The sequence below is a fragment of the Eurosta solidaginis genome, chromosome 3, assembly GCF_040869045.1.
Source record: "Eurosta solidaginis isolate ZX-2024a chromosome 3, ASM4086904v1, whole genome shotgun sequence".
Classification (NCBI taxonomy): domain Eukaryota; kingdom Metazoa; phylum Arthropoda; class Insecta; order Diptera; family Tephritidae; genus Eurosta; species Eurosta solidaginis.
Window position 1 is genome coordinate 50,619,575 of NC_090321.1, and position 26,791 is coordinate 50,646,365.

Sequence of the window (26,791 nt, forward strand, 5' to 3'; positions counted from 1 at the left end):
ACTCTAGAATGTGTTTGTACGATATTGGTATCAAATTAAAGGTATTAATGAGAGTTTTAAAAGGGAGTGGTGGTAGTTGTATATGAGAAGTCGTTTTCCAGATATCGACCAAAATGTGGACCAGGGTGACTCAGAACATCATCTGTTGGATACCGCTAATTTATTTATATATGTAATACCTGCCAAGATTTCAAGGGTGTTTTATTTCGCCCTGCAGGACTTTTTCATTTCATTCTACTTAATAATGGTAGGTGTCACACCCATTGTACAAAGTTTTTTCTAAAGTTATATTTCGCGTCAATAAACCAATCCAATTACCATGTTTCATCCCTTTTTTTGTATTTGGTATAGAATTATGGCATTTTTTTCATTTTTCGTAATTTTCGATATCGAAAAAGTGGGCGTGGTCATAGTCGGATTTCGTTCATTTTTTATACCAAGATAAAGTGAGTTCATTTAAGTGCGTGAACTAAGTTCAGTATAGATATGTCGACTTTTGGTCAAGTTATCGTGTTAACGGCCATGCGGAAGGACAGACGGACGACCTTGTATAAAAACTGGGCGTGGCTTCAACCGATTTCGCCCATTTTCATAGAAAACAGTTACGTCATAAAATCTATGCCCTTACCAAATTTCGAAAGGATTGGGAAATTTTTGTTCGACTTATGGCATTAAAAGTATCCTAGACAAACTAAATGAAAAAGGGCGGAGCCACGCCTATTTTGAAATTTTCTTTATTTTTTGTATTATGTTGCACCATATCGTTACTAAAGTCGAATGTTGACATAATTTACTTATATACTGTAAAGATATTAAATTTTTTGTTAAAATGTTACTTTAAAAAAAAATGTTTTTTTAAAAGTGGGCGTGGTCCTTCTCCGATTTGCTAATTTTTATCAAGTGTACATATAGTAATAGGAGTAACGTTCCTGCCAAATTTCATAATGATATCTTCAACGACTGCCAAATTACAGCTTGCAAAAATTTTAAATTACCTTCTTTTAAAAGTGGGCGGTGCCACGCCCATTGTCCAAAATTTTACTAATTTTCTATTCTTCGTCATAAGTTCAACTCAGCTACTAAGTACTTACTAAGTACTTATTTTTGTTATATATCTCACCTACTAAGTTTCATCGCTTTGTCTGTCTTTGGTAATGAATTATTGCACTTTTTCGGTTTTTCGAAATTTTCGATATCGAAAAAGTGGGCGTGGTTATAGTCCGATATCGTTCATTTTAAATAGCGATCTGAGATGAGTGCTCAGGAACCTACATACCAAATTTCATCAAGATACCTCAAAATTTACTCAAGTTATCGTGTTAACGGACGGACGGACGGACATGGCTCAATCAAATTTTTTTTCGATCCTGATGATTTTGATATAAGGAAGTCTATATCTATCTCGATTCATTTATACCTGTACAACCAACCGTTATCCAATCAAACTTAATATACTCTGTGAGCTCTGCTCAACTGAGTATAAAAATATGCGTGTATACCATACGACCACGCCTGTGTAACGTATGTTGCGCTATAAGAACACGTTTGCTTATGTTTTTGTTATACGCTTATCAGTGCGAATTGCTGCAACTACTACAAGCGCTTATCACTTGTTGGCTAACACGTGCATTTTATTTGACAATAACGATAAAAGAAATTTGCTCAAATGCACACTTACACCTGCTTCTGCCTTTATCTCACTCTCTCTCTCTTACTCTCTGTCTTTTTTCAAAAACTGTTATAAACCATTATACACGCACTTAAAGCGCCTGCGCTACAAATGTTTCATTACCAGTTTGTTCCGCCAATTTGCTACACGCGCCAAAAATTCATTCATAAATTTTATTGCAACCAACTCAACGCGTCAGTGCGAAATGGGCTAACAAGCTGCGAACGCCTTCTACTTGCATGCTATGCGAATGGTTCGGTTTAGCTCGTATTGCTTGTATGTGTGCGCCTTGCGTTGGGCAACGATGTCTGTGCTGTCGTAGGTAGTAGCTACTGATTTTGCTATTGCAGCGAACAGTTTACGGTTATCTTTACGGCGGTGCAGTACGTGAGCACCGATTGCGAATTTGAAAGTTTAAAGTTGTGCGCGTTTTGCTGGCAATTTTATAAAAATTTGAAAAAAACATATACGAAAAGTTTTGAAAAAAAAAAACAAAAAAATTTCCTTAGCAGCAATTTTATTTAGTTTATCTTAAAAATTTTTTGCAAAAAAATTCTTCCTTAAAAATTGTGCAGGAAAGGCTGTCAACTTTTTATTAATTTTCTGCGCTTTGTGCGCCCTTCTTCGTGTTACGCGCGATAAAGCGTTAGCTTAATAACTGCAAACGCGTAGTGTGAGTTACAGTATTATAGTTAAGCATGCCCAAGAGGGAAATAAATTTTTAAATTACAAAAAAAAAAAAAAAAAGTTCAGTAAATAATAAGATCACTCATAAAATGCTACAATCGTTAGCGTATCATCATAGCAAATCCTTTATGACTTCAACTCTCTATGGACTTAACTTTGTTGCTAGCTGGTCAACTCAAAACTAGTTTGCGCTAGTTAAATCAATACTTTCTCAACTTTAAAAAAACATTCAAACTCTAACGTGAAAATTTCTTCATAGACACACCTACACACATACAAGTGTACGTATCTTCGTACATCTAAGTTATAGAAGTGTTGATAATTGTGTAAGTTACTTCATATTTGCAGCTAGCAATCTCCTGCTTGTTGTTGTTGTTGTTTGCTGCTGTTGCTGCTTTTATAAATCAACACTCTATTGTTATATTGTGCAAATAAAAAAGGTTTCAACCAACTTTATACACGACGCTCAAATCAACTATCAAGTGGCTTAAGGCACACTCTTGCTATGTTTTGTGTTTCTATAGTGTAATGATTTCATACACACACATAGATACATGTACATGTAAGCTTTTTTGTGTGCGTATTGACGCCCACTAACAATCAGCAACAAAATGCTCAATTTGACATTTGTGTAAAAAAAAGTGTTATTGCGCATAGGAAAAAAAAAAATGAAAAGTGAAAAAAAATAAAAATTATATGAAAATCATAAGTAATAAGCAATTTCCTGTGTGTGTGACCTTTCTTCGATCACACCCATATCAAAATCTGCCTTTTGGCATTTCATCATAACTAAAAAAGGCTACTGGTGTATTGTGTTGCATTTGATTTCGTTATAGAGGAAATCTGAAAAAAAAAAACAAATTTTGAAAAGCAGTTGCGGTATGTCCTGTAGGGTGAGTGCTTATATTTATTATGACAAATTTCAATACACAGCAACGAACGGAAACTAGCAGTGGCAATTTTTTTTTTTCAAATTTCGTAAAAAAAGTTTCGCTCTTTTTATTTTCAACATTTGAAGAAACATTTTTTATGTCGTCTATAAGTAAAACTATGCGAAACGAACTCAAAAAAGTTTTCAAAAAAGTTTGAAAATTCGATAAAATTTTACGAAAATTTCGAACTTTTTATTTGGATTTCCTTGAATTTTTTCGAGTATGCAGTTTTGTAGCCCAATAAATAGTAGTCTCACAAAGTACAAGTTATAGATCTCTCAAAAATTGCATTGATTTTGGCAATTTTTTTCCAAGGATGTTTTAAATTTTCTTCCATGCAACAAAAAAAAAAAACAAAAAACATTTTACACTTTCATATTTCATATATCTTTATTAAGTCAAATGGTAACAACCTTGCTGACTAGATTACAGGTTAACTTAGTATTAGTTTAACAATTTTAGTGAGATTTATTGAGATAAGTAATAAGACTCAATGCGTGCCTTAAACAGAGAACTTGGCATGGCAAAGTTCAAATCAAGGATTCTGGAAAGGCGATTAAATTGTACAAGACTTCTTAGACGCAGTGCCTTGGGGCAGCTTGAGCGCTGACCATATCGTCATAGTAGTATAGCGTCATCAGGATGAACAAACTACCCGATTCCGCATCTGCGCTTCGAAGCAGCTCTAAGAGCCACAATACTAGTGGCTCACAGCAGCGTTTTCCAGGCGGAAGTATTAACCGTAACCAAAGCAGTAGAAACACTGGAAGAGAATAGCTTAAACTGCAGCCGTGTTAAGTTTTATATTGACAGCCAAGCAGCAATTAAGGCAATAATCTCACATAGCATAACATCTAAAAGTGTGTTAGAGTGTAAGCAATACCTGGAAAGAACCGGGACAGGGAAAAGCATATACCTATATTGAGTCCCAGGGCATATAGGAATAGATGGGAATGAAAAAGTGGATGAACTAGCTAAAAAGCGCGGATCCTTTGAAATTTGCGAGATTAAGAGAAGGCGAGAGGTGCACATGATTGACCAAGCGGGAAAGGCGTCGGCAACCTTGGACTAACAAAGTTACTCTTATCATTGAAAAGAGGGGACTGTAGGCTCTTGTTGCATATTCTGGCTGAGCACTGCTTTCTGACGTCACTAGCCTTAAGATCAAGATTAGTCAGTGGTATCAGATCCTGGAAGTGCCACGCTTGATAAAAAAAAATGTTTTCTATGTATTTGTGAATACACAATTAAGTAATTATATCGTTTTTGTAACATGCGTTACATTAAAAAAAAAACCGGATGTTACACAATTCAGTAATCAAAAAGATAGCTAAAACAAATATTTTTTATTTTTTTGCTTAAAAGCGCTACTAAAATGAGCTCTTATTTGCGGAATTTTTCAAATAAATTATAAAGAGCGTTTGCACATAAATAAATGCGAGTGAATGGAAAAAAGGAAAGCGAAAGACTTGTTTTAAAGTATTGCAGCAAAAAAAAATATATATATATATATACTATACTAAAGACCTTTATAAAAGAAAACGAAAACAAATAGTATTTGGTTGAAAGGGTTACTTCGCGAAACGGCAAAAAGTATTTCATACAAATTTTATTGAAAGGGGAAACTAAAATTTGTTTTTCATAAAATGCAAAGGAGCTGGAAGCCATATATTAGAATGCAGTGAATTTTAGTGAATTTCTCAAGCCAAGCAGCTTGAAAAAAGGTTGTTGGAAATTAAGGGAAAAATTTATGCGAATGAAGTATACTCAGTTTTCCTCCAGTATCTACACTAATGGCGTGATATTAAGTCACGCTATACGATCAATTGATATGACGATTTGACTACCTTAAATGACTTTAAGGTCAACTAACTCAATGGTCAATTTGACGTAAAGTGCGTTTAGAAATTTTAAATTGCGCTATTTAAAAAAAAAACCAGTAAGGAAAGCTAAGTTCGGGTGTAACCGAACATTACATACTCAGCTGCCAAATTACAACTTGCAAAACTTTTAAACGACTTTTTATTAAAATCGGGCGGTGCCACGCCCATTGTCCATAAATTTACTAATTTTCTATTCTGTGCAATAAGGTCAATCCACCTACCAAGTTTCATCGTTTTATCCGTTTTTGATAATGTAATATCGCACTTTTTCGGTTTTTCGAAATTTTCGATATCGAAAAAGTGGGCGTGGTTATAGTCCGATTTCGTTAATTTTAAATAGCGATCTGAGATGAGTGCCCAGGAACTTACATACCAAATTTCATTAAGATACCTCAAAATTTACTCAAGTGTTTAAGGACAGAAGGACGGACGAACATGGCTAATTGAATTTCTCTTTCGCCCAGAACATTTTGATATATAGAAGTTTATATTTATCTCAATTAGTTTATGCCATTACGGGGTACTGTTATGCGAACAAAATAAATATACTCTGTAAACTCTGCTTTACTTAGTGTGAAAACCCAGCGGTTCAGGGTGGAATATACCCATGGCAGGTATGCCTGTCATAAGAGGTGACTAAAATACCGAAATGACAAAAGGGGTTATGTAGCGCAACCCTTTTAAAGGGTTGCCAGTGCAATTTATAACATATCCATCCCAATTGTCAACCTCACCTAGCCGTGGTGAATCCTGTCGCTTTAACAGCCGCAGCGCTGGCGACACTTAGTTCCTCATGTAACTAGGGATTGGGAGGGCGTTATGTCCTAGAGGGCTCCATGTGGTCATATTAAATCGTTCCCAAGATTCTCAGGTTAATACCTCAATGATGCATGTTACCGGAGCGTGCCGGATATATATCACTAAAATTAGTATCAACATCGGTGAGTTTTCTTATTCACAGTTTTCTTTACAGATTCAGAATTTCAAAGTTTACATAATTTCTTGTGTACACTTTAAAACTCACAGTTAGTGAAACCAACCCCTGCTCGTTAATTTTCTTTGCTGCGATGTATTTACTTTCTCAATTAACAGTGTCACTTGCCGTACTGTAGCTTCTACTTTACCATGTCTTATCCCTGTCTCTCCTCTGTATCTTCGCCCTTCAATTTCTCCAATCTTCTTTCTTCTAATTTCGTACTTTCTCTATTTTTGTCCCCATTTCCTACCTCCACTTTCTTTGCTTAACCTCTCTCTATTTTTCTTACTCACACTTTCTCTTTATCTCCATCTCAAATTCCGAATTATATCTCTTATTTTCGTTTTGCCTTGTTAAAACCCTCATTATTACATTTTACTTCATACTCATATTATGGAAACACATTCTGGAATCACCCTGGTACACATTTTGTCCAGTTTCCCAAATATTTAGCTTGATAAACATGTATTCTTGTAGCATATCTCAAGTAAATTGCGCCATAAATAAAATTTTGTTGGAAAATGGTGGTCTCTGTTCCCCCTGCCGGCAATAAAGCTTTCTCAAATATTAACGGGGTTGAAGAAGTACCCGTGTACCTAATTTTTTAGCAAATTCGCATAATTAGCTAGATTTTTTGAAATTGCTCGGTCTTTGGTCCAATTTCCGAAAAAAGTTTCCCAAATAATAAAAAACTCAAGGAGGCATCATTGCGCCAAATTTCAGGCAAAGCGCACCATAAATAGGATTTTTTTTGGATAGGTCGGCCCTTAGTTCACTTTTCGGAAAGATAAGAAAGAAAACGGTACACGCACAAAATATTTAGAAACAAAATAAATATATATATTAAGACAAAACACTCCTCAAGAACCTTCGGGAGCATTCGCATCGCTACAACAATAACTTTTCCGGAAGACGGGTACAACCAAATTTTCATTAATTGAAACCAGAGATCTTATTCTGTAACTCGATTCGTTCGTTGACTTTATATCACAACAATATCTCTAAGTCCTACTACTTTTAGTGCATAAAATCTTTCGACGTTTGTGCATATTTGCCTCTATCTTTCACTGCTTTTCGCTTCTTAAGACATTAAAGCACGCCTACGAGATCAAGTAGTCAGTCTCCCAATGTAAGGTAACATCAAAATCTACATCGGCTAAGCTCGATTTTGTTGTTGGTCACTGGCACTACTCTCTCTAATATCACATCATATCAAATTGAGATAAAAAGCGCCTTTTCAGCGCCGACATTCTTCACTATCACGGCTACATTCTATATTCTCATTAAAAAGGACTTTTCCAAACCTGATTGTTTTTCTTCAACAGAACGTTTCTTGCATATACTTTTTTTCATGAGGCTCTTCCTACCGAAGTTCATGGATTCATTACCCGGTCAGCATCAAAAATTTAGAAAAACGTTTTTTCAATTAGAAAGTCGGGTCGCCCCACGGCAGTAATTTCGAAAACACTACGAGTGCATGTGTGCCATGAAAAGCTTCTCAGTGCAAATATATCTGCCTTGCAGATGTCGTTCCTTGTCGGCATAGAAATATGTAGAACCCGTCCCGCTTATTTATAGGGAAAATTGTAATCCCTTCGGTATTATTTTTTTTAGCCAATTTAAAAACCTCCCTCTCCTGCTTCCCGAGAATGCCCAACTCATTGGTCCATGATGGTATATTCACCTTGCTCCTCGACCCCCTTTTAGGGAATGATTTTTTGTACGTATTTACTGATGTGTTGATTGGGATGTTCTTAGATTTGTTCAACTTTTCTATGGTTGTAACCTAATAAGGTGGCCCAAGTTTTCTAACCAAAATGTTCTGGAGTTATGCTCAGTACGATGCTGTGGGATTTCTAAACCTCAAAAAAACTTCCCATCGCCTTTCGAAGGATGCTGAACCGGATATATATATTGATCTAGTCATACTTTGATGTGTTAAGTGCTCTGACGAATTTCTGGTAGCACCATGATTCCTTGGTTAAATAAGGAGTTAGCTGTTTTTCATCTCACGAGTCTAGGGTTCGTCTAGAGAACAAAAAAAAAATAAATTGAGCGCACTGAGCGCTGCTTTCAAACCACAAATCAAACAATTTTAATAGTAAATTACCTATCCGAGAATTGCCCGAAAAACAATGATTTGATTCAATGCTTATATAAGCGTAGTGTTTGTATGTACGTGCATTGTACGCACACCAAATAATAAAAAATTAAAAAGGCATGTTACGTATATGTGTCGATACCCGTTTTTTTAGGTGTAAAGGATATGCTTGTATGTAATTGGTTGGTTTTTAATAAAATTACTTGCTGTTTGGGTTGAGTTTGTAATGCTCTCCGTAACAAGCAGTGTAACTCGAGTCCCATACGAATGTTACCTACTCCTGCCATGTCAGTGTTGATTTTGTTGAGCTACAACGTTGTTGTTGGTTTTGGGGAGTGCTGTCGATTCATGGTAATTTGCCGGATATTAGTCCGGTACATGGCGGTATCAGGCACCATTAAGTTACAAGCTCGACTATCTTTGGAACGATATATTATGACCCATTGAACTTTCTAGCCCATCGCGCCCCCACTCCTTAGCTCTCTTCAGTGTTGCCAATTTAGCTTTTTTCAAGCTAGATTTACCTTTTTTTCTCCGTTCAGCTTGAAAAGTTTCGATTTATCTTTTTTCAGCGTTTTTTTTTAGAATTTTTTTAGGTCTTTTTAGCTTTTTTCAAAAATTTAGGAAAATCTAGAAAAAACATTGAATGAATTTGGGCTAGATTTAAAAAAAAATTGGGGGGCTAACGAATAGATAATGTTGGCATTATGCTAGGCTGAAATCGAGTTGTAGTAACTTTATTAAGGCAAAATCAACCTAACACCTCTTCCTGGCAAAATTAAATTTTTCAGAAACATTTAACTGGGTTTCTAAGTCTACATGTAGACAAAGGAGCTATGCAATGATAATTTTCTGCGTAAAACGACGGACTAGACTCGTTGCAAATCGCTTCAACGAGAATGTGATAACATTTCTTCTGTACTTAAGTCAACAGGCATGGTATTTGTTTGAAAGATACCGTTGTGTGTAAGGCTTATAACTCATATAAAGTAAAATTTACTTAAGGAATTATTAAACCATAAGGTAGAATATAAGAACTTTATTATAAGGCTTATGTGCTAAGAAAAAAGGCTTACTTACATAAGGTCTTATTAAAAGAAACTACGTACTGTATTAGAGCCTCTTATATAAGGCTTATATATAGCCCATCCAAAATCAGGCTTACATAAGATGTTATAATAACGAGGTTGAATAAGGATTTGTGTACCATATTATAACCTTACTATAAGTTTTATTTCACATATAAAATTGCTTGGACTTATAACAAATCATCATCCGACTTCAATTTTTTTTATTCATATTCATAATAACCTATTGCAAAACTTTATTTAACCGGGGTTCACCCATCGGCAGTTGTTCGGCCAGCCCAGAATGTGTTTTGCAAATATTCCCTCCGAAAATTCATTTGCCAGATTTTGTTTGGAGTCGGTGTAAAACAAATACCAAAAACTTGAAAAAGAGGTTCTCAGACAGTGTGGCATGTAGAGGTTACATTTTTCATGGAATTTTTAAAAGGACGAAAGGTAGATTTCCTTATTGAAAATAGTTTTATCAGCGTTCTTATTCAAACATATTAGGAAAACTTATAGACTATAATAAAGTTTTATTTATCATGTATCTCCTTTAAATTAATACACTGATAGTATCTGCTAACTATTTGTTTTATGAAATTGGAGAAACATAAATTATAATTTTTTATTCTGTTATGTCTGTTATGAAAAAAAAAGATTAATAAAACGCATAGAAAGTTTCCTTAAACTTTTAGTGTTTTTTCTTAACCTTAAACATTTTTATTTAGGCTTTTTTAGCTTTTTATTTTTGTCAATCTAGTAATTTTTCTAAAAAAGTTCTGACAACACTGGTTCTTTTGAGCTAGTGGTCGCCAGAGCTTTGGTTGCTAAAGAGTGAGATTTACAATTGGGCTTGAGAAGCTATAAATTGCGCTGGAAATCTCTTGAGAGGGTTGCGCCATACAACCCTACATGCATACATGCAGCGGGTGTATTCTAAGCCCCCTAACTAGCTGGGGGTGAGCTTCGCAGTCCATACCGTACAAGTTATCGATACTGCACTCTGCACTTAAAAAATCATCGAGTACGAAATATTTGCGTATTTGAATATTAAGTATCTGTACGACTTACCGAGTATTATTATCGTTCTATTACTATACAAGCATTGCGAAGATATGTTATGAATAAATAAAAAGAATTTTTAAATTAGAAAAAATAAACGGCACACCAACGCAAAGGAATTTTAAATGGAAATTTGTATGTAAATTAAAAGAATAAAAATCAAACGTTCTAAAATGAAAAGGAGTGCTGAGCGCGAAAGACTGAAAAACTAATTTTATGCAAAGCGATCTACTTTTATGCATGAACATATACATATACATATGTAGAAAACTTTTCACTGAAAAATAGTTTCAAATTTAAATCATATTGGACGACTGTCTCACTATAAGAGATGCGGAGAGATGGGTACTCAGGCCCGACGAGAGGGGAGGAGGAATGTGAGGATTCTCCCCGGGCCCGGGGTTTCTCAGGGGGCCCTCGATTTAGAGGTACTAAGACATTTTTTTTTTAATTCTGGAGAGTCTTTAGTTGTTCCATGTTCAAATTTTAAGCCCAATTTCAAAAGCAACAAATATTGATCATGATTTTTTGCCTGGGCCTTCAAACAGTGAGGAGACAATAAAAACATCAAACAAAAATATATGTTTACATGAATCCGAAATCGTAAAGTTTTCGTGGTGACACTGATGAAGGTTCATCTTCAAAAAGTCTTCCAACAATACCACCAATTCTGTATCAAAGTCCACATTATTATTTAAACGACTTCGATATCAATTCTGTGAATAATGAGTTTTTGCTGTCTGAAGAAATCAACGAAATAATTCGTCCAGGTCATCAAAAGTGTCCTGTTATTTTTCCACGTGATTTTCATGACGAGGCATTTCCTATCTCGTTAAACAGAATCTTGCCAAATGGAGAGAAAGTGGAGCGTGACTGGTTAGTGTGGAGTGCCAGTAGCAATGATTTTGATTGTCTACCATGTCGTCTGTTATGCACCAATACTTTAAATCGACCTAAAATTTATTGTCCTGGCAGTCATTTGAAATTGCAGGTATGGAAGAAGCTATACGATAAACTGCCAGCACACGAAAATACTCAAGATCGCATTAAATGTTATATTCAATGGCGATCTTTACAAAATCTAATTCAAAAGGAGGATACGATTGATACACTTATCAATGAACACGAAATCGCTGAAATCCAAAAGTGGAAAGAAATTTTATATAGAATTTTGGACGCTATTTTATTTTTGGGTGAAAGAGGCCTAGCTTTCAAAGGCGAAAGTATATATCTTGATGAAGGAAACGATGTACATTTTTTGTGCATATAAGATCTCATAAGCCATTATGATCCGACACTTAGATATCATTTGGAGAAACTTAGGATTTCACAACAGCAGCACAAACGTTTACAAGTTCACTATCTTTCACCAGACATTCAGAAGGAGTTTATAGAAATTTGTGCAAAGCACGTGAGTGAAACTATATTAGATCAAGGTAAGAAAGCCAAGTATTTTGCTATTATCGTTGATGCTATGCCTGATGCTATTCACGTTGACTACGTTCATTTTGCGCTAACTCCATTTCAATTCGAAAGCGCTAAATTTTACAATTCAAGAACCGTTTTTGGTTGTGGGAATTGTAACCAAAAAAACTGGTCAGAAAATCGCTGATCTAATTTGCCATACTCTATGTAAATATGATCTTTTAATGGGAAAAGCTTGTCGTGCACAAGGGTACAATAACGGCGCCAATATGAAAGAAGCTTACAACGGTGCACCACGTCACATTCTCGACAAAAACTCGAATGCTGATTACTCGCCTTGTGCAACCCACAGTCTCAATTTATGTGGTGTTGATGCTGCAGAATGTTGTAGGGCTGCAATTACTTTCTTCGAAGTTGTACAAAAATATTTTACTATTTTCAGTAGCACTCCACAACGATGGGACATCCTCAAAAAAAATGTACCGAGCTCTCCTCATAGTTTTTCAGACAAAAGCCAAATTTGACTGCGCAAGCATACAGAGATATTACTGACATTCTCAAGTACATCAACAAGTTCGAAGGTATCTTGCTGTCCTCAATTTGGTTCAAAATACTGACTACCATTAATGAAAGAAACGTGGTCCTCCAAGCTAGAGGCGCCAACATAGATGTTGAGGTCCGACATCTAGATGCCTTATTAGCTGATTTGAAGTTAATCAGGAACCAATGGGAAACAATTTTTAACGAATGCAAAACAGTGGCTATTCAATTGAAAATCTCGCCAAAGTTTCCGGACATTCGAAATAGAAACCCCAAAAGACGTTCTGAAGATAATTTAAGTGAGATGATTACGGATGATTCAGAGACTTATTTTAAAAACAATACATTCCTGGTGATCGTTGGTTCGGTAATCACTGGCATGACTGAATGATTTGCAGCTATGAGAAATTTGAGCTTGACCTTTGCCTTTTGTGGTAATTTGAAAACATTGATGAAACTACGGTTAGGGCGGGCGCAGCAAGATTTGTCGAAAAATAAAAGTTCAACATTTCTCAAAGCTTAGAATGCGGTTTGATAAAGGTCTGTCACTATTGGAATTGCTAAATGCCATCTACATATGTTCAAAATCTGTGTACAATTTTCCCCAACATTTGTGTTGCTTTACGTATCTTTTGCACTATACCTGTCACTGTAGCTAGTACAGAACGTTTCTTCAGAGTCCTTTCAAGAATCAAAAACTTTCATAGATCGTGTTCATTTCAAGAGCGAGTTTCAGGACTTGCCACGCTTTGTGTTGAATCCGTTTTGGCTAAACAGTTAAATTTTGATATTATTATAAAAAATTCTGCGGCAAAAAAAAGCAAGAAATGCCACTCTTTGATATCCGAACCTCCTATATTGAATAATTAAAATTTATAATCATCATTAAATTTATATGAAATGTATTAAAATGTTACCAAATAACTAGAAAATATTACTTGAAACAATATGTGACTGATGAAAGAGAATTTCTTTTCTACGTTACAATACAATAGTATAAATAGTAAGTATTCTGTGTTAATTTTATTTTCAGCTCTTATTCCAAAAATCATTTAGTTGATGTAGCAAAATTTTCTTTGATATAATCCATCAATAATGATTAATGAATGAGACGTCATTAATTTAAGTTAATCAAATGTATTAATGGATTTTTTATAGGGGCCGTAAATTGTTTAGTCCCTGGCCCGGATTTTCTCTCTACGGCCCTGTGGGTACTTATAGTTAACAAGCAATTTTAATTGAAAATGTTTTGCCCATATTAATAAAAACAAGTAAGGACGTTTCATGCATGGGGCTGAACAATAATTTATCCCATTCATAATATACAAATAATCGACTGTATAAAATATCAAATATACAGTGAGCAGATGTACACACCTAAGCGATTCTTAAGATAAATAAAAAATAAAAAATAGGTAGGTACTTTGTGTGAGGATGCAAAGTCTCAGGTTTTGTGGTCTGCATGAAATAGATATGACCGTAAATAACTTCTCTCAACAATATATGACGAAAATTTAAGTATTTGATGACATTTGAAGCCTTTAGCTGTTAAAATGGGGCAGTAATTACGAAAAGCTTCTTATCTGAACAATCGGTTGGGGGATATTTGCTATACATACCACTAATCTCAACCATTTTTTCAGAAAACAATATGTGCAATAAAAGAAAGCTGAATTTCGAAGCTTCAGTCTGATAAATTGAGAAGTGTATGAAAAAGCCCTCTTTTCTGAAAAATCTGTTGTATATGTATATCCCCCATATGCTATAGTGGTGCGATCCGACCCGCTCACCTAATTTTGTCAAGATATCTCAAAAATTGGGTGCCTAGTTTGCATACAAACAGACAGACGGACAGACGTACATGGATGAATCAACTTAGCTTTTCATCTTGATCATTTTAGTATACTTATTGGTGAGTCCACCTCTTCTCCTTTAAGGACTTACAATTTTGAGATTCATGAAAAACTTAATATACCATTTCATTTTAATCAAAGGTATAAAAATTGCGGTTGCCTATTCTCAATACACAAATTTGTATGAAAAAGTTCAAAATTTGAGTAAAAGGTCAAATATTGAGAACGGCAGCGATGGACAGCATTATTTGTGGGTGCAGTGAAATAACTCCCAAATGAAATAACTCCCATGAAATAAGTCCCAATAAAAATGAAATAATTCCCAACTTTAATAAATGAAATAACTCCCAAAGAAGGAAATGAAATAACACCCAATATTTGCCAGTTATTTCATAATGAAACAAAAAGTTCAAAAAAAAAAAAAAAAAAATGAAATAACTCCCAAAGAAGGAAATGAAATAACACCCAATATTTGCCAGTTATTTCATAATGAAACAAAAAGTTCAAAAAAAAAAAAAAAAAAAAAAATGAAATAACTCCCAAATCAAAATTTGAAATGGTATATTTATACTATATAATCAGTTACAATGAGATTTGAAAAATACAGCAAACTATTATGTACATATGTAAAAGTTACAATTACAAGAAAACTTGAATAGTGCCGTCGACCTTTTCACGGCAAATTGGACAGTTAAAGCTTTCCAGTCCTTCGGAAATACTTTTAGCTTGCAGCATTAGAACACAAGCGTTGCATATTTTTAAATGTTTGCACGGCATCAATAGTACATTGGGCCCAACCTCGAAACAAATTACGCATAAAATTTGAGAGCGCGGTATTTCTGATGGCTTTGATGCGGAATCTTGTTCTTCCTCCTCCTCTTCTTCAAGATACGGCTGACCTTAAAAAAAATTTTCTTCTGGCTCCATTTCACTGACAATTTTATTTTTTGGATACACCATTGGATTAACAAACGCAGTAGCTGTTGTGATTCCAGAACGTAGATCTTCTTTATCGGTAACCTTATAACAGCTGATTCGACCAACCTTATGAGAATCAACGCAATCGATTATTGGTGCCGCTAAGGTCGTAACCGTATCGTGGCCAACCAATTGGCTTTTGGTTTACCGTCGTAACGACAAACAGCTGATTACGTTAGGGTTACGACTACAGCGATACGACGAATGGCACCAATGACTACAGCTTTATCCGATCCAACACCGGCTGCACCATGCACAGTAATTCTGCGTAAAACACCTTTCTGCATTGGCGGCCTTTGGCCGCGCTTATAAAAAATTACCCTGGGCTACGCCATGCCAAGTCCGGGTGTGGTGTATAACCGTAGCTACCGCCACGGTGATGTCCTTCTGCGTAGTACACCCTTCTGAGTAGAAGGACATGACGTGGCGTAGCCCAGGGTTATTTTTTATAAGCTCGGCCGAAGGCCGCCTATGCAGAAAGGTGTTCTACGCAGATGACTTGAGAAAAGCAAGAGTAATTTCTTGTTCAGTTAATTTCTATTATTTCTCATCTGGCAGCACTCTTCACCATCAGGTGTTTTTCTTCAACAACGAATCAAGTGACTAGAGTGTGAAATTAGACACATTTTTTTCACGAATTCGTGACTATCAAATTGTATTAATCTATCGAAAAACAAAACAGGATGTGATTTGTGCGCTTAAAAGATTCTAAAGGTGCGGGAACAATATTACCCAATAATTTGCTATTTCTTCTTTTTCCATTCACTACTTCAAAATCAAGACTTGACATTTTTTTGCACTCTTACTAAGCACCGATCTATAATAATAAAATCAACAAGAACTGATGGCGTAAAGATTGATAATTGAAAAATAACTCATTGTTTTGATACAGATTTCTTTACACCAGTTATAGAAACTGTTAGAAGAACGTCAAAGTTTGATAAAATTGTATTTTTAAGAAAATGAAATAACTCCCAAAAAAATGAAATAACTCCCAATGCCTGAATTACAAACAATGAAGTAAGTCCCAATAAGAATGAAATAACTCCCAATCTCAAAAAATTATGAAATAACTCCCAAAGAAATTTTATTGGGTATTATTTAATTTGTGAGTTATTATATTATGAAATAAATACCAGCAAAAATTATGAAATAAATACCAGCAAAAATTATGAAATAAGTTCCAATGAATTCCTTAACAGTGAAGGAACTATGTAAAACGCACCTAATGTATTTTATTACTTATGTTCACCACCGTGATAAATATCTTAAAAGCAGGACAGATGCCCTACTGATGTGTTTGTAAAGGAAACTCTTACATCACCGACATTCTGGAAACATTATAGAAAAGACATGGCTTTTTCACGTATCTATCGCCGCCGATAAGAGGTGTGTGTTGGTTTCGTGATGGACAAAAGGCAAGTACTGTATCAGGATCAAAGCTGGCTTCTTCAATATAAAAGTCGTTTGTACCTATGCACAATTTAATGATACGGCCGACGTAGATATAAATTATTTAATGAGAAACTACGAAAGACTTGGAGTGACTGCCAAATTATGGTTGATAGCTTTAACGGTAGTAAATGCCATGACAGCGTCAATGGTCCTACAGTAGGAGTCTGATACAAGGTGGCACAATGACTATCCTCGAAAAAAAAAAAATTAAAATATTAAAAGCTGCAAAAAAAGTAGTAAGGAATGCGTGTTAAATCACCAAAACCATCAAGTTTAGTGTCCAATCGCATAGATTTTATATACTAACAAAATAAAACATCTCCTCATGCTTACGCGTAAATAATATAGTCGTCCGCTTGCCAGAAGCCTGAAAGTGCCAAAATGAAAATGTTGAGGAATCGAGTTTCAAAGTTTATTGTTCCCTCAAAATTAAAAGAATTAGTTTCTATTGTAAAAGCGTATCTATATATTATATTCACACTATGCTCCTTCAACTGAGATAATTGCTCTGCTCGCATTCCTTTTATTTTCTGAGATTTAGCATATTAATTTTTCTGGCACAACAAAAACTTTAAAAACTGATCTAATTTTTTGTTAACAAAGCTATACAAAAAAATTAAACGTAGTCGGATCAGCTAAAGCGACTCATGTTTTCTATACATTTAGATGCGCTAGAGCGCTACTTGGACCCGGCTCCATTGCCGGGCAACACAGAAACCAACCAACCAACTTGGGAAAACAACTGCGGCTGTATCTTATCGAAAGTATGTATTGAAAAGAAAAAAAAAACAAGTAAGGAAAGCAAAGTTCGGGTGTAACCGAACATTATATACTCAGCTGTGAGCTTTGGAGACAAAATAAGGGAAAATCACCATTTAGCAAAATGAACCTAGGGTAATCCTGGAATGTCTTTTTATGACATGTGCATCAAATGAAAGATGTTAATGAGTATTTTGGAAGGGAGTGCGCCTTATTTCTATGGGTGGATGCCTTTTCGAGATATCGCCATAAAGGTGGACTAGGGGTGACTCTAGAATGCGTTTGTACAATATGACTATCAAACGGAAGGTGTTAATGGGTATTTTAAAAGGGAGTGGGCCTTAGTTCTATAGGTGGACGCCTTTTCGAGATATCGCCATAAAGGTGGACCAGGGGTGACTTTAGAATTTGTTTGTAAGGTATGGGTATTAAAAGAAAGGTGTTAATGAGTATTTTAAAACGGCGTGGGCCTTAGTTTTATAGGTGGACGCCTTTTCGAGATATCGCAATAAAGGTGGACCAGGGGTGACTCTAGAATGTGTTTTTACGATATGGGAATAAAATGAAAGGTTTTAATGAGTATGTTAAAAGGGTGTGGGCCTTAGTTCTATAGGTGGACTCCTTTTCGAGATATCTCCATAAAGGTGGACCAGGGGTGACTCTAGAATATATTTTTACGATATGGGAATGAAATGAAAGGTGTTAATGAGTATTTTAAAAGGGAGTGGGCCTTAGTTCTATAGGTGGACGCCTTTTCGAGATATCACCATAAAGGTGGACTAGGGGTGACTCTAGAATGTGTTTGAACGATATGGGTATCAAATTAAAAGTATTAATGAGGGTTTTAAAAGGGGTAGCCCTTAGTTGTATATGTGAAAGCGTTTTCGAGATATCGATCAAAATGTGGACCAGGGTGTCCCAGAACATCTTCTGTCGGGTACCGCTAATTTATTTATATATGTCATACCACGAACAGTATTCCTGCCAAGATTCCAAAGGCTTTTGATTTCGCCCTGCAGAACTTTTTCATTTCATTCTTCTTAATATGGTAGGTGTCACAACCATTTTTCAAAGTTTTTTCTAAAGTTATATTTTGCGTCAATAAAGCAATCCAATTACAATGTTTCATACCTTTCTTAATATTTGGTATAGAATTATGGCATTTTTTTAATTTTTCGTAATTTTCGATATGGAAAAATTGGGCGTGGTCATAGTCGGATTTCGGCCATTTTTTATACCAAGATAAAGTCAGTTCAGATAAATACGTGAACTAAATTTAATAAGGATATATCGATTTTTGCTCAAGTTATCGTGTTAAGGGCCGAGCGAAAGGACAGACGGTCAACTGTGTATAAAAACTGGGCGTGACTTCGACCAGTTTCGCCCATTTTCACAGAAAAAAGTTATCGTCACAGTGTCTATTCTCCTACCAAATTTCACAAGGATTCGTTAATTTTTGTTCGAGTTATGGCATTAGAAGTATTCTAGAAAAATTAAATGAAAAAAGGGCGGAGCTACGCCCATTTTGAAGTTTTCTATTATTTTTGTATTTTGTTGCACCATATCATTACTGGAGTTGAATGTTGACATAATTTACTTATATACTGTAAAGATATTAAATTTTTTGTTATAATTTGACTTAAGATTTTTTTTTTAAAAAGTGGGCGTGTTCGTCATCCGATTTTGCTAATTTTTATTTAGCACACATATAGAAATAGGAGTAATGCTCTTGCCAAATTTCATCATGATATCTTCAACGACTGCCAAATTACGGCTTGCAAAACTTTCAAACTACCTTCTTTCAAAAGTGAGCGGTGCCACGCCCATTACCCAAAATTTTACTAATTTTATATGCCACGTCGTAGGGTCCACCCACCTACCAAATTTCATCGCTTTATCCGTTGTTGGTAATGAATTATCGCACTTTTTGGGTTTTTTGAAATTTGCGATATCGAAAAAGTGGGCGTAGTTATAGTCCGATTTCGTTCATTTTAAATAGCGATCTGAAATGGTTGACCAAGAACCTACACACCAAATTGCATCAAGATATCTCAAAATTTACTCAAGTTATCGTGTTTACAGACGGACGGACGGACATGGCTAAATGAATTTCTTTTTTCGCCCAGATAATTTTGATATATAGAAGTCTATATCTATCTCGATTAGTTTATGCCGTTACGGATTACCGTTATGTGAACAAAGTTAATATACCCTCTGCTCAGTATAAAAATAAACAGATTCAATTCAATTTCAATTACTGCAAACTTAGAACTAGTTCTTATTTTAATCAGAATCAGAATCTTCTGAAATGTTGGGTTCGGGTAAAGCGTTGCCCTCTGAATTTTTATAATAAGAACAATATTCTTGAAATAACCAGTTTTTCATACATGATGTCTTTTAGTTTTGATTCAGCAAGAGGCAACGGCTTCGAATAAACCGGTTTACTTTCAATCAAACAACGACATTTTCTCGAATATTCAGTTATTAAAAATTTTTCATCGGTATAATTTTTTTTGAGGAATACATCTTTGTGTATCTCTAATAGCATATATATCGCATGGGTAGTTTTATAGCTCCTGGGTAAAATAATTATAAATAAAAAAATCGTCATGCAATTGTATGTGAACCTCGAAAAGTTTTGGGGAGTTACGAGCTCCTCTAATAATTTATGCCCAACCTTCAGGCACGTATACCGGAACATTCGAACATACGAATGTGTGCTGTTCTTACTTTTTTTCAAAAATTGTTGTGCCATATGAACGAATGTGTCATGCAAACAGAACATTTATTACCTTGTTGCCAGTCAGAAACATGAATGTTCTACATGAATTTTTCTGGTTCAACTTTGTGTCATTGAACTATACATTCGTGAAAATGGCACTGCAAATTATTGGGGTTTCCATGTGCGTAGGAAGCTCTAGATTTAAGTAGAACCTTGAGAATCGAAAGGGTAATATAACGAGGCCTATAAAATCGTAAAAATTGCACATTCATGCTTCTTCTTAGTGGGCGACGATATATGTTGTTATATGTGTATACAATATCTTTATGCATAAATTTTTATTTACTGACACGCTAAATGGGTTTGACACTTCTATTGTGTTAGTGCATTTAAGTTAATAGCGAATCAATCAAGTTTAATGTAGCGGCAGTAAATGCCAAAATATTTGATATGCTGTTGTGTTTGAAAGAAATGGTATATATAGCATACAAATAATAAAACGCATTAAGCAAATTAGGATGTAACAGGAAATGGGGGAAAAATATGTCTGACTAATGCAATAAGGAAATCAATTTAAGGTGACATTGAAAATTTGGCATGTCTATGTTTGACGTTGTTTGTATGTGTGTGTTTTGATGAAAATTTGAATAACTTAAAGGGATAGGGAGGTAAACTGCCAATAAAGGAAGACAAACCAGGCTTATGATGTTGTTGTTGTTGTTGTTGTAACGATAAAGACACTTAGGACATTTTATGGAACTACCAATCCTTAAAGGTTCAAATTTGTTAAGTTGGAAGTCGTCGGGGGCTTGTGCAGAACTAAGGATATCCAGCATCGACTATGCTATTTTTTCTTTAAACTGAATCACGTCGCACCCTTGTGTTTGCCAATGGGCCCTCGAAATTAATATAAGGCAATCGAAGCGCCTTCCACATTGTGTTTACATTGAGGGTGGTAGTACATCGTCGTGAACAGAAAAAAAACTCCATTTTACTGTGGCTAACAGCTAGAGCAATGGAGAGAGGACATTTAATTGCGGGTTAGATAACAATGGGTTTTTGAGAGCCGTGCATGTTTCTAGAGCCGGTTACTGTTTTCAGATAGGGCGCTTTTCGGATCCGGGTATTTATTTAGAACCGTGTACTTTTTGGGACTAGGTACTTATTTAAGACCGCGTACTTTTTCAAAACTGTGTGGTATATAAGAAGCGTGTAGTTTTTCGGATCCGAGTACTTTTTAGAGCGGGGTACCTTTTCAGATCTTGGCGTTTCTCTGATCTGCGTAGTTTTTGGGCTCCCCTAATTATTTAAGAACCGGGTATCTTTTCGAACTCTATTACTGAGCCATGTTTAACATGCTTACAGACATACAAATGAAGCAAGTAACATCATTAATACATCATCAATTGAGATCAAAAAGGGACGCCTTACTCCATCTACCTCTGCCAACTCAGTGAAGGTCTCCTTCTTCCTCTGATTCCAAGCTGCGGTATCGATGTATTTCAGTTTCTTAGCCGGAGCGTCTTCGTCCGTCCCATCCAGTAAGCACTTGCTAGCAAGAGTTCTTCTCCCTTTGATTTCTAAGCTGACATGGTTTTTGCTTTTAATGCTACTTCCCAAATAGGCGAAATTCTTCACATTCTCGAATTCATATGCATCAATAGTGATAGTAAAATAAATGCTTCGTGGACTGTACCCAACAGTTTATTTATACCAAGCGATAATAGCGTTATGCGAACACAACTAAGCATTGACTACAACATACGCACAACAGAGTAAAAGTGATAAAAATGTTCTTCCCCTCAGACAATCTTCTGACCAATTTAATGAACTAAAGTGATACGAATTTGATGTGCTTTTTAAATTTTCACATAAACACAGCTAACGATAAAATCTTTGTGACTTTAGAGTGATGCCACTATCAGCGTTTTTACTTAGCCTAAAGCCACACCAGCTGTCCGGTTTAGTGACAAACGCATACATTAGAGTGGTTCAGAGTTATACTATTGGTTTTCTTCCCAACTAGTTGAGGGAAATATGCAAAGCAATATTGGATCCGAAATTTTTGATTTTGAAAAACTGACATCGGATTCAAAGTCAACGACGTCATAAACCCCCCGAATACAGAGTTTACAGAGAATCCAATCACTTTTAAAAATATTGACCGCCACATAGGATACGCCATTTTGAATATTAAGAAACTGACATCGGACTCGAAATCAGTAACCTTGCAAATCCCCGAATACAGAACAATTCCCGATGTAGTCAGAATGACCATTTTAGTTTCACTGGTTTCAATTTCATAACACATTTTCAGGCGCTACACCCATTGTTCCATTCCAGGCAGCTGCGAACTAATACGAATACTTCCCAGCGAATTTAAAATGCAAAAAAAAAAAAAAAAAAAATATGGTTTCCTGTACATTCACATTTAAAAAAAATATGAAAATTTTTATTAACAAGTGAGGAAGGCTAAGTTCGGGTGTAACCGAACATTACATACTCAGTTGAGAGCTTTGGAGACAAAATAACGGAAAATCACCATGTAGGAAAATGAACCTAGGGTAACCCTGGAATATGTTGGATGGATGGATGGACAGACGGACGACTGTGTATAAAACTGGGCGTGGCTTCAACCGATTTCGCCCATTTTCACAGAAAACAGTTAACGTCATAGAATCTATGCCCCTACCAAATTTCACAAGGATTGGTAAATTTTTGTTCGACTTATGGCATTAAAAGTATTCTATACAAATTAAACGAAAAAGGGCGGAGCCACGCCCATTTTGAAATTTTCTTTTATTTTTGTATTTTGTTGCACCATATCATTATTGGAGTTGAATGTTGACATAATTTACTTATATACTGTAAAGGTATTAATTTTTTTTTTAAATTTGACTTTAAAAAAAATTTTTTTTTAAAGTGGCCGTGGTCGTTCTCCGAATTTGCTAATTTTTATTATGCATACATATAGTAATAGGAGTAATGTTCCTGCTAAATTTCATCATGATATCTTCAACGACTACCAATTTAGAGCTTGCAAAACTTTTAAATTACTTTCTTTTAAAAGTGGGCGGTGACACGTCTATTGCCCAAAACTTTACTAATTTTCTATTCTGCGCCATAAGTTCAACTCACCTACCAAGTTTCATCGCTTTATCCGTCTTTGGTAATGAATTATCGCACTTTTTCGATTTTTCGAAATTTTCGATATCGAAAAAGTGGGCGTGGTTATAGCCCGATATCGTTCATTTTAAATATCGATCTGAGATGAGTGCCCAGGAACCTACATACCAAATTTCATCAAGATACCTAAAAAATTTACTCAAGTTATCGTGTTAACGGACAGACGGACGGACGGACATGGCTCAATCAAATTTTTTTCGATACTGATGATTTTGATATATGGAAGTCTATATCTATCTCGATTCCTTTATACCTGTACAACCAACCGTTATGCAATCAAAGTTAATATACTCTGTGAGCTCTGCTCAACTGAGTATAAAAAACTACGAGCACGACCTAGCGCTGGGCTGCATAATTTCTTAGATCATGTGCAAATTCTGCAATGCTAGACTCACAAAGTGGATCTTTGAAGAGAGAAGACTTACGGCTCACGATGGCCATACTAACTGGACACTGCCTTCTGGCGTCACATGCCTATAAGTGAGGCCTCGTCAGTAACAGCAGATGTAGGTAGTGCGAGCTGCAGAGAAAAACGGTTGAGCACGTTCTGTTTTCATTTCTGGCGCTCGCCAGGTCAAGGCTCCAGATATTAGGAGCGGCAGAGTTGCCAGGTATGGAGGCAGCAATTAAGTTAGGTCCTAGAAAACTGCTTATTTTCCAAGAGGATGGAGTTATTCTATACTATAAGTCCTGTCACCTGATTGGTGTTCTTGAAAGCTATACAAGTTTAGTCGTCAAACAAATTCTGGTAAAACTATGAACACTTTCAGTGTATGTGAGGTCTTTGTTAACTGACCAGTTCATCCTAATCCAACAAGCGCGATTTATAAAATAAAAAAAATACCTGTCTTTTCTTTTTTCACAAAGAAAAAGGGTTTCACGTATGCGAATTTCCAAAATGTGTATTGTTTTGAACCACTCTAGCATACATACATAGTTGCCCCACAAGTGCTCAGTAAAATCTGCGCAACACTTAGTTCAATATAGACCAATCATCAACTTACTTTATTGCTGATTAAATACTTCCTATAACTTCCAGCTGGGAGCGCAACGCTACTTTGGTCACTTGCCCTTGTCTCAATGCTGGTAAGTAAGTATTTTGTATGCATTCTTTTCTTGAAAGAACTGCCCACTTTTTATGAGCGCAACTTTGTTTGTGAAATATCAAAAGATTTAAAACATTTTTATGGTTTAAATAAAATGCTATTTTCTAAGTTTGTATGTGCGTATGAATGTATTAAGTATGCACGTGGGTGGTCTGTGTGATTGTAATACATACCAATACATACACGTACCCACTGGCATATGCACTTGAAGCAAAGTTGTAAAATTTGTAATCATTTAATTGCTGGTTGTGGAAAGTTCAAGAGTGAGAGCTTGCATGAATATATTAATGTTGGTTTGCATATTTTTTGGTATGGTGAGAAATTTATTATCACATCCACGGTTGCCATACCATGTTTTCATTTGGGACCAAAATTCATGGAAAAAAAGGACCGAATGGACCCAATTTTTGTATCCTATAAGTCGTGTACAAACAATTCGGTAATTCACATATGTGTCAAATTCCTTGTAAGATCTTTAATTTCAGGTCGTCATTAATACAAAGTCACACACACACTTTCGTTTTCACAAAAAGACTTATATATATAAATATATGTTTTAACAAAAAACCTTAGAGTAAAACCCGTGTCGCAAGCCAAATTAAAAAAAAAAATGTAATGCGCGATAACCTCCGAAGAGTTCTAAGACCGAGCTTCTCTTCCAATTTGCGTCGTGCTCCTCTTGATTTTCCCAACGGACGGGACCTACATGTTTTTTGCCGACTCCGAACGGCATCTGCAAGGCAGATGAGTTTTCACTGAGAGCTTTTCATAGCAGAAATACACCCGGAGCGCTTGCCAAACACTGCCGAGAGACGACCCCGCTTAGAAAAATTTTCTTATAATTGGAAAACTTTATTTCTAAAATTTTGATGTTGCTTTGCCCGTGTGAACTCAGGATATACACGGTGTGGTAGGCGGAGCACGCTACGATCACACCACGGTGGCCACCCTTTTTGAGATATCTTGATAAAATTTGGTGAGCGGGTATATTTAGCTGTCCGATTACATACTTGTCGGAACCGGACGGATCGGCCTACTATCGCATATATACCCCATACAACCGATCTTTCTGAAAAGAGGATTTTTGTCATATCTTCCTCAATTTATCAGAACTTCAAACTTCACCATATGCTTTCGTATATTGCACATATTTTTGTTTGAACAAATGGTTGATATCGGTGGTATATATAGCATATATCCCGCACAACCTATTGTTCAGCTAAGAAACTTTTCGTAACTACTGCCCCACTTTAACAGCTAGAGCCTGCAAATTTTACCATATGCTTACGTATATAGCATATATTGTTCTCTACAAAAATTATATTGATCGGTGGTATATATATTATATACCCCATATAAGCTGTAATTTTCGAGCCCTTTTTAACGGCTTTATACTTTGTATTATACTTTGTTTTAGAGAAAAAGGTACATTGAAAAATTCACACTTATTGATTCCAGCCACAGTCATGAGATTAACCATTGAAAGGTCTTAAAAGTTTCAACTGTGTAATCATCGAATTTTGTTCACATTTAACTAGGTATGAGAAATTAATCAACGATGTTATTATTAAAGCTACTGAGGTTCTGCGTTCCAACGCGAATAATTTGGCACAAACCGTTTATGTAAGATCCACATTGAGGATTTGTAAAGTTATCGCTTTCAAAAAATAATTCTGCCTTAATCTCAATAAAAATATTCCTTGGGTTAAGATACTTAGTATTCTAAATTATGTACACTGAAATTTACTAAATATCCAATATTTGAACTTCTACTGAAAAACCGGGTCTTAATGTGCGATAGCGACAAGTTTTTCGATGTGAAGAAGCATTAAGGACAGGGAAGTTACTCAACCGCCTATTTCAATTTGGCCATTTCAGAGTCACGATAACTGACTCTTGCCTTTACGCAATATTTTTATATTTCTGTTGTAAGATGCGGTGAATAATCAAATGTTTCTATTTCTTTTTAAAAAATATTAACATGAATTTTTATTCGATTTCGACAAATATGTGTAAATTCAAATTAAAAAACCTCAATAAAAAAAAAAATATCAATAAAAAATTAGAAAAAACTAAATGAAAATTTTGAAGTAAAAAAAAGATTTAATTCGTTAAATTTAACGCGTTTAGCATTGCACGACAATTTGCTTATTAAATTCTGATATTTGATGATAAAAAAACTGAAAAGAATTAATCAATTTAAATATCCATCACAATAAAATAAAAATTTAATAAAAAAATTTATTTGGCAAAACTCAATTAATTTAACAAATTCAATAGAATAGACAATTAAGTCGAAGATAAAAAAATTTTAATCTTATAAAAAAAAATTCAAAGAAATCTAAATTTATAACCAATTTTAAATGAACAAATTAAATGTTTTATAC

At 35.2% G+C, this 26,791-nt stretch overlaps 1 protein-coding gene across 4 annotated transcripts in view; it reads left to right on the forward strand.

Annotated features, from left to right (window-relative positions):
* The first annotated feature begins 1,937 nt into the window (after positions 1-1,937).
* Positions 1,938-26,791, forward strand: part of LOC137243701 (D(2)-like dopamine receptor) — a 566,273-nt gene continuing 541,419 nt past the window's right edge. For 3 of the 4 annotated variants that reach the window (XM_067771670.1, XM_067771672.1, XM_067771674.1), the window contains exon 1: positions 2,027-3,249. The gene's annotated coding sequence lies outside the window, so the exon portion shown is untranslated. Of the gene's footprint in view, positions 1,992-2,026; positions 3,250-26,791 lie in introns of those variants that run through there. The other variant, XM_067771671.1, reaches the window with a different exon arrangement.